We start from the raw sequence: 9,010 nt of genomic DNA on the forward strand, positions 1-9,010 counted from the left end.
GCGTGCATGGAGCCCATGCTCCACAACAATACAAGCCACCATCATGAGAAGCCCATGCACCACATCGAAGAGTGGCCCCCGCTTGCCACAACTAGAGAAAGCTCACACACAGCAACGATGACCCAAAGCACCAAAAATAAATAAATAAATCAGTAAATAAATAAATAAATTTATTTATTTTTAAAAAAAGATAACTCAAACTGAACTCTTTGACCCTGAGCCCCAAAGAGCACAGTATAAATGCTGGTCAAACTATTTTTGTCCTCTGCTTTATAAATGAGTTTTCTTTTTCTGGAGACTATTGTCTGGCACAGCTGCTGCTTTCCGAGCATAAAAAAGATGGGAATTGTGAAAACAAGGAAATAAAACCTTGCCTAAAACACCTTGACCTGTGAATCATGGCTGGTCTCTTCTGTAAAATGTGTATAACCACTAAGTCATTTATGAGTGAAGGAGCATAGGTTAGTGGTGGCATCAATAAAAGCAGTTAAAACAGGTGAATTCTATTTCTGGTTCCAAAATGATGAAAAAATGACTTGAGAGGAGCCACTGTAACTTCCTTCAGAGTCTCTACCTGTGAGATGAGAAGAAAATAAGAAAATTCTTTTTTTGGAAGATGATATAAAGACCTGCTTAACCTCTCATCCTGGCAGCCTTCTGATTCTCACAGCTGGATTCTCTTAAGCATCTCCTTCACATTCAACCCCACATACTAGCTCAATAATATATGCTTTTTCTTGGTGGGTAACCCAGGACAATAATTCAATGTGGCTCAGTTTTAATGTTACATCACTTAGAGTTCTGAGCCCTGATTGGGTTCTGGCTTAATTCTTAGGGATCCAACCCTTTCTTATAACCTCATTCTAGTAACTGGATCCCCGGCCCATTTTCCTACATCTGAGCCTCTCTCCTGGTTTTCTGTCTTCTGTACCACCACTTCCAAGGCTGAGGTTCTGCAGCTGACTCTTTTGATTGTCCTGGCATATTTCAGCCAGAATATACACGTTCCAGCTATCTGTCCCACCAACACTTGTGAACTAATTCTTAAAGATTATTCTTTAAAAATAAAAAAGAATGAAATAATGCCATTTGCAGCAACATGGATGGACCTAGAGATTGTCATACTAAGTGAAGTCAGACAGAGAAAGACAAATATCATATGATATCACTTATATGTGGAGTCTAAAAACATGATACAAATGAACTTATTTACAAAATAGAAACAGACTCACAGACTGCGAAAAAAACTTATGGTGGAAAGGTGGCGGGGCGGATAAAGTGGAAAGGTGGGAGGGATAAATTAGGAGGTTGGGATTAACATACACACACTACTATATATAAAATAGATAATCAACAAGGACCTACTGTACAGTACAGGAAACTCTACTCAATATTCTGTAATAACCGATATGGGAAAAGAATCTGTAAAAGAGTGGATATATGTATATGTATAACTGAATCACTTTGCTGTATACCTGAAACTAACACAACATTGTAAATCAACTATAATATAAAATGAAAATTAAATTTAAAACATTTCTATTAAATATTGAGATAAAAATACTTGTAAAAAATACACAAAATATAAAGACTAATAACAAGACTATTGAAGTATTCTACCCAGTTACCACCACCAAATATAATTACTGTTATCTTTGAAGTCCCTGTCCCTTCCCCTCTCACTCTACTCAGAGGAAACCACTCTGCTGAAATTTATGTTTATCATTCTCTCTCACTCTCTCTCTCTCATTTTCGTTTTCCTAGATGGTAATTTCCTAAATAATATATTTTCCAGTGTTGCATGTTTTGAACTTAATATTGACAAAAATAGAGTATATGTCTTATGCTACTTGCTTTCTTAGTTCAACATTATGTTTCTGAGATTTATCCATGTTTTTACTTATCTGTGTAATTCATTACTCTTCACAAGAATACAGTGTTTTATTGTATGCCTATCATGCAGTTTATTTATCCCTCCTGTGGTTGATGGACATTTGAATTGTTCCTCTTTTTCCTTCCATTACAAAAAAGTGCTGTGATGGATATGAACTTGTCTTCTAGAAGTACTTGCTGGGTGATGCAATTTTCAAAGATGTTTGCCTTAATTTATAATCCCATGAGAAGAGTAACTCCACATCCTTGCCAACTTTAGATTTTGTCAGTATTCTTAACTTTTGCCAGTCTGGTAGTTGTAATATAGTATCTCATTGTGGTTGAAATTTTCATTTTCTTGATGACTGACAAGGCTGAGAATCTTGCTTATATTTGTTTGGACATTTGGATTTACTCTCTCTGAAGATCTGTGCAAATCTTTTTTTTCAGTTTTCTATCCATCATTTGCATTTTTTCTTAATGGTTCATAGAGTTTCTTTATATACTCTAGATACTATTCCTTTGTTAATAATTCATATGGCAAACATACTCTACCAGTCTGTGGCTTGTATTTTCACTTTCTTTTTCATATCTTTTTGTGAATAAAAGTTCTCACTTTTACTTTAGCTAATTTACCCATATCTTCTTTTATTATTTACAGTTTTTGCTTAAGAAATTTTTCCTTATCCCTAATGTCACAAAGATGTCATCCTATGTTATGCCTAAAAATTTATAGTTTTGTCCTTCATATTTAAATCTTTAGTAAACCTAGAATTGGTTTTTGTGCATGAGGTAAAGTAGGGTTTTGATTTCATTTTTTTCCACACCAATAACAATTGCTCCAGTCATGTGTATTAAAAGTCTATCCTGGGCTTCCCTGATGGCGCAGTGGTTGCGCGTCCGCCTGCCGATGCAGGGGAACCGGGTTCGCGCCCCGGTCTGGGAGGATCCCACATGCCGCGGAGCAGCTGGGCCCGTGAGCCATGGCCGCTGAGCCTGCGCGTCCGGAGCCTGTGCTCCGCAACGAGAGAGGCCACAACAGTGAGAGGCCCGCGTACCGCAAAAAAAAAAAAAAAAAAAAAAAAAAGTCTATCCTTGGGGACTTCCCTGATGGTCCAGTGGTTAGGACTTTGTGTCTCCCCTTCAGGGGGCACGGGTTCCATCTCAGGTTGGGGAACTAAGATCCCACATGTGCAGGCAAAAAAAAAAAAAAAAGTCTAACTTTTCCCCACTAACTTGCAATGCTTTCTCTGACATAAATCACATTTCAAGTCTGTTTTTGAATTATTTGTTTCATTCATCTATTTACCTTTCCTGATGATAATATGATAGTGTCATATTTATCAAAGCTTTATAAGAATACTTGATATCTATAAGTAAGCTTCAATAACTTGCTGTTCCTTTAGAATGTCTTGGTTATTCAGGCCCGCGTAACGCAAAAAAAAAAAAAAAAAAAGTCTATCCTTGGGGACTTCCCTGATGGTCCAGTGGTTAGGACTTTGTGTCTCCCCTTCAGGGGGCACGGGTTCCATCTCAGGTTGGGGAACTAAGATCCCACATGTGCAGGCAAAAAAAAAAAAAAAAGTCTAACTTTTCCCCACTAACTTGCAATGCTTTCTCTGACATAAATCACATTTCAAGTCTGTTTTTGAATTATTTGTTTCATTCATCTATTTACCTTTCCTGATGATAATATGATAGTGTCATATTTATCAAAGCTTTATAAGAATACTTGATATCTATAAGTAAGCTTCAATAACTTGCTGTTCCTTTAGAATGTCTTGGTTATTCCTGTCCCAACGATCTTTCATATATATTTTGAAATATTTTTTGACAAGTTACATATACACATACACACAAATTCATTGCAATTTTAATTGATAATGCATTTAATCTATAGATCAATTTGCAGTGAACTGACTTGTTTTGCTATTGCTTCTCCCAATTCACGTACATAGTATATTTTGTATCTCTTCATTTAATTAGAACTTCTTTTAATAATCAACATGTCTATAAAGGTCTTACACATATTCTGTTAAATTTATTCCTAGGAACACCCACATACACACACACACACACACACACACACACACACACACACACACACTTGCTATGATTGATTATTTGAATATTCTCTTTTGAGAAGACTGATCAGATCTAATTTTTCTACCTCCTCTCCTCTTTAATTGGGTAGTATTTCTTTCTTCTCATTGACTAATAGAATTTTTTTTTATATTTTATTAAATCATGGGTATAAGTTTTTGTCAGCTACATATGTTGTAAATATCTTTTTCCTCTAATGGCTTACCATTTCATTCTTTTTTATTTCTAAATGAACCATATTTTATATGTATATGAAATTGTTATTCATGAGTGAGTCGACCTGTAGTTTTTTATACAAGATTATGCTAAAATTACTTGGGAAGTGTCTCTTCTTTTCTTAGGAAGACTTTTTAACTGATTCAATTTTTTAAAATGTTAATAGCACTTTAATTGTTTTTTATTCCTGCTTTAGGCAATTTTGTAAATTATATTTTTCAAGGATCTGCCCATGTCATCTAAATTTTCACATTCATAAAATTCTTATTATCTTTTTCCTATTACCATTCCTCTCTATTGTGTATTTGTTCGCTCTCATTTTATGTTATCTTTATATTTTCATCCTTTAATGTTCTCTGGATGCTTAGATAAGTTTACAACCCTTTTACTTTTCTATTATAATCACATTACACTCCAAATTTCACCATAAACACTATCTTGCCTTTTTTGTTTTTAATTAATTAATTTATTTATTTATGGCTATGTTGGGTCTTTGTTTCTGTGTGAGGGCTTTCTCTAGTTGTGGCGAGCGGGGGCCACTCTTCATCACAGTGCGTGGGCCTCTCACTATCACGGCCTCTCTTGTGGAGCACAGGCTCCAGATGCGCAGGCTCAGTAATTGTGGCTCATGGGCCCAGTTGCCCCGCGGCATGTGGGATCTTCCCAGACCAGGGCTCGAACCCGTATGCCCTGCATTGGCAGGCAGATTCTCAACCACTGCGCCACCAGGGAAGCCCTACCTTGCCTTTCTTTCACAGGTTTATGGGATGTGTACTATTTTTGTTATTATTCTAATTCTAAATATTTTACCATTTCCCTTATGATTTCTTCTTTTACCTATGAATTGTTAAATTTGTGCTTTTAAATTTCTAAACATATGTGGATTTTCATTTATATTTTTGTTATTATAAGTAATAATTACAAAATTGCTTTGTAGTTAAAAAATGATCTATATAATACCAATTCTTTGACACTTTTTAGGACTTACTTTAACTGTACTAAATGGTCCATTTTTATAAATATTTTTCATATACTTGAAAAAGTTGTGTATTCTGAGGACACAGTGTACTAGATAATGTGGATTAGATGCTGTTTTTTGTATTGTTCAAATCTGTATCCTTGCCAACTTATTTTGTGTTTGATCTATTCTTGGGAAAAGTATATTAAAATATTGTACTATAATTGCACATATTTCCTATATTTCTGTCCATTTTTGCTTTAAATGTTTTAAAGCTATGTTACTTAGTGTCTTTTTGCATCTAGGAGAATTGAGTTAATACATTTGGGTAGACTAGAGTTAATTTTCAGTGAGAAATCTTCAGCTCTGCCAAAGATCTTTCCACTGTCTAGGAATTTATATCAATATGCACTTTAGGTGCACAAATAAAAGAAAGCATTAGATGAGTGGAAAGTGCAAATAACACCAGCAGGGTTTGTGCAAATTATTGGTTTTGGGGGGTTTTTGCTGGTGATGGGAAAGTTGAATTTGTACTCCTCTTGTTGGAGTTATAAATAGGTTTAATATTACTTCTTTTCATATGTGGTGCATTAATTTGTTCATAACTTTCTGGGTCTTTTTATCCCTTGAGAAGAAAAACATGATGCTGGGGGCCATGAGTCAGTGATGGGAGGAAAATGAGGGAGGGAACCACAGAAAAGGACCCAATTGGTTAATTGGGTTAATGGTTAATTGGTAATTGGTTAATGTCTTATTAGTCTGGAGAGTACTGTCAGCATCTTTCTTCCCCTTTGTAACTTCTTGGCTCCTTAAGAACCTGGCAGGAAGGAGATGGGCTTTTAGAAAGTTTCACTTTCAAGGGAAATACTGCTGCCCCACTTTCAACTGCCACACAAGAACTCATTAAATAACATTATACAGAGTGTGGATGTGAATAACATTAAATGTTGGACACCTAGGCCAGCATTTTTGAAATCTTAGTTACGTGGCACCATTTTATAAAATCCAGGTTACCTTCAATCCTAAACATATTCAGAATATGATAGCAATTACCCATCATTTTTAGAGATATGCAAGAACAATACATTTTTGAACTGACAGAGCCTAGTTTCTTTTGAAGTGCTTTATCAGAAATGAAAATGATGAAGTGTGCTGAGAATATGCAAATACATTCAAGTGCACACAATTAAAACCCTGAGATGTATTTGATGATAAATCACTTCACTGTGGTTGCAAGTATTTGCAATAGGAATTCAAATTGATAATTATGATTATGTGATTCTTAGAATAGCTAACAGTTTTCCATTTTTATCTGCTCTTTGAAATAAAAAGAGAAATATAATACCTTAAAACCACTCTCTAACAGGCAGATTGCATTTCAAATATATGAGAACTTTTTCTTCTCTCTGGCTGTTGTGTGTCAAAGTACCTAGAGAAAACCACAAGTAGGAAAAAAAAAAAAAAAAAAAAAGGCTGGTCCTATCCCCATCTCCACTCCCAACTTCAGAATAAATTTCCAAAGCTTGTTCCAGTTCCCAAATTACCTCCAATACAGGCCTTAAAGAATGAGGGCAGATACCCGATACGTCCCTTATAACGCAAATGTGTTGTACTGGAATTTAAGCCACCTTCTAACCTATCCCTTCCCTGAGCAAGCCCTGAACTGATGGAACAAACTTATGATGGGAACATCTGTGAGGATGTGTTAGAGGAGGACTATTCTGATTTCTTTTTTTTTAATTAATTTTTATTGGAGTATAGTTGATTTACAATGTTGTATTAGTTTCAGGTATACAGCAAAGTGAATCGGTTATACATATACATATATCCACATTTTTTTTAGATTCTTTTCCCATATAGGCCATTACAGAGTATTGAGTAGAGTTCCCTCTGCTATACAGACTATTGTGATTTTTTTATTTAGACATTCATCATCAGCTGGGCCAGTTCTTCTCTGCTTTTTGTAGCTGTTTCACCTTGGAGGGATGAGTCAAGCTGAGCAGATAATCTTCCAATTCAGAAATCACGTGCATCGCAAATGTGATGATTCTGGGGAGGTACAGGACGGCTAGCTCAGATGTTAGGATCATTGGGAACTTGCTGTAAGGCTGGTTTGGTGTAGGGAAATCAATTCATTTCCTCCTGGCAGAGGATCTACCCTTAAAAGGAGACTGTTCTGCAACTCTCACCCTCATCTTTCATCTGCCTGGTCCCAGTTTATCTTAATTTTCAAATGTGCTTATTTTAAAATGTAGGTTTTATTATTACTCAGGTATGACAAGGTCAACAGACAGGAGACAATTACCATTGAAAAGACAGTTTGTTGCTCAAAGCTTCCTAAAGGAGGGGGTCACTAAGGGCTAAAGGGGAAGTACCAGTGTCGGTCAGGGGGCAGAAGAAGCAAGAGGAAAACATGGGCAAGAGCCTTTATTGTGTTTTCTGCAGGAAGGAATGGGTGAGGCAGTGTTAGCAGACTTAGGATTGGCTAGTTTGAGTAATCTCAGTGGGCTTTGGGCCATACAGGCTGTCCTTAGTTGTCTGGTACCTGGCCTTGGTGTGATTAGGGCAGGGGAATAGTGGTCACAGAATGTAAGAGCCTGATAAAAGAGGTAGTTATCGGGTAGGAGATGGGTCAGTTGGTTTGCCTACGAAAGGCATGCTTGCAGGGTGAGTCTTTTACTACCTTTAGGAACTGGCTAGCTGTGGGAGAGGCAGTCCCTCCAGGGTCAGCAAGACCCCAAGATATCAAAGCATCAGATTCACATATTTAACCCAGTGCTGTAATAAACAGGTGTCCCCTTCCTGCAGGTACTTCTCAAGGCTTCACACAATGCTCTAGGAGTGACTGGACTCCAGGTTGTCCCATGATCTGGATGAGAGAGCCTGTATGGACTGACAGAACATCATGTCAAAGGTAGAGCTCACCTTCTTTCCTCCTACACCTTCCCAGGTGGTGGGTTCTGCTGTGGACTTTGCTTAAGACATCACTTAACCTCTCTGAGTTTCATCTGTGAAATACAGACAAGAGCAGTCTTATCTTATCTATGGAAAATGAATTAGAAAGCAAACATGAAAAGGGATTCAAAGCACAATATACAGTACTGTCCAAGTATGATTCACAATTACTTAGTCGAGAAAAGAAGCGGATGCCTTGAAAGAAGCGTAAACTAAGATGGAAACAACACACTACCAACAATGAAATAAAATCCATCCTTTTTAGTTTGATTTACAGCTTACATGGTAAGCATGAGCTCCATTTGGCACTCCTAAACTGAGAGTTTGGGCTCTGAGTTGAGGTAATTCAGGGAATCTGGCAGTCCTGTAACTCACTGTGAGGTGTCGGCCAAGTCTGTTGCAGTTCTTTATTGAATTATCACAGTGTGGTATCTGTGCGTTCTTGCCTATTTCTTTTGAAGTAAGATTTGGGAAATTTCCCTTTAGGCCACTAAGCATTTCAGGTTTCCTCAGAACAGTTAGTTCTCCACAAAACTGTTTTGCTTTATGTCTGGTACAAAATCCTAGCGAGATCTTGATTATACTGTTTGCCAATCCAGTTAAGTAGAATTTTTTCTCTTGACTGTCCGGGGATTCTACCTGTAAGCTTTGTTTATTTCCTTGCATGCCTGGTATATAACTAGTTAGGAGCTACCCAGTGTCCCAGATTTTAAGTTAGAAAGTGGTGAGACTTTCTATACGATTACTGCAGTTCTCAAGAAGCATATATAATCAAGGTGTAGAGAGATTATTACATTTGTGTTTTGAGGACCTCAGCAAGCAGACACAGTTGGAATACACCGTCAATAGGGAAGAAGAAGAGATGTGTGGGTTTATAAAGCAGGATTAAAAATAGAGTTACCTGAA

This window comes from Physeter macrocephalus, chromosome 8 (assembly GCF_002837175.3).
Source record: "Physeter macrocephalus isolate SW-GA chromosome 8, ASM283717v5, whole genome shotgun sequence".
Taxonomy (NCBI): domain Eukaryota; kingdom Metazoa; phylum Chordata; class Mammalia; order Artiodactyla; family Physeteridae; genus Physeter; species Physeter macrocephalus.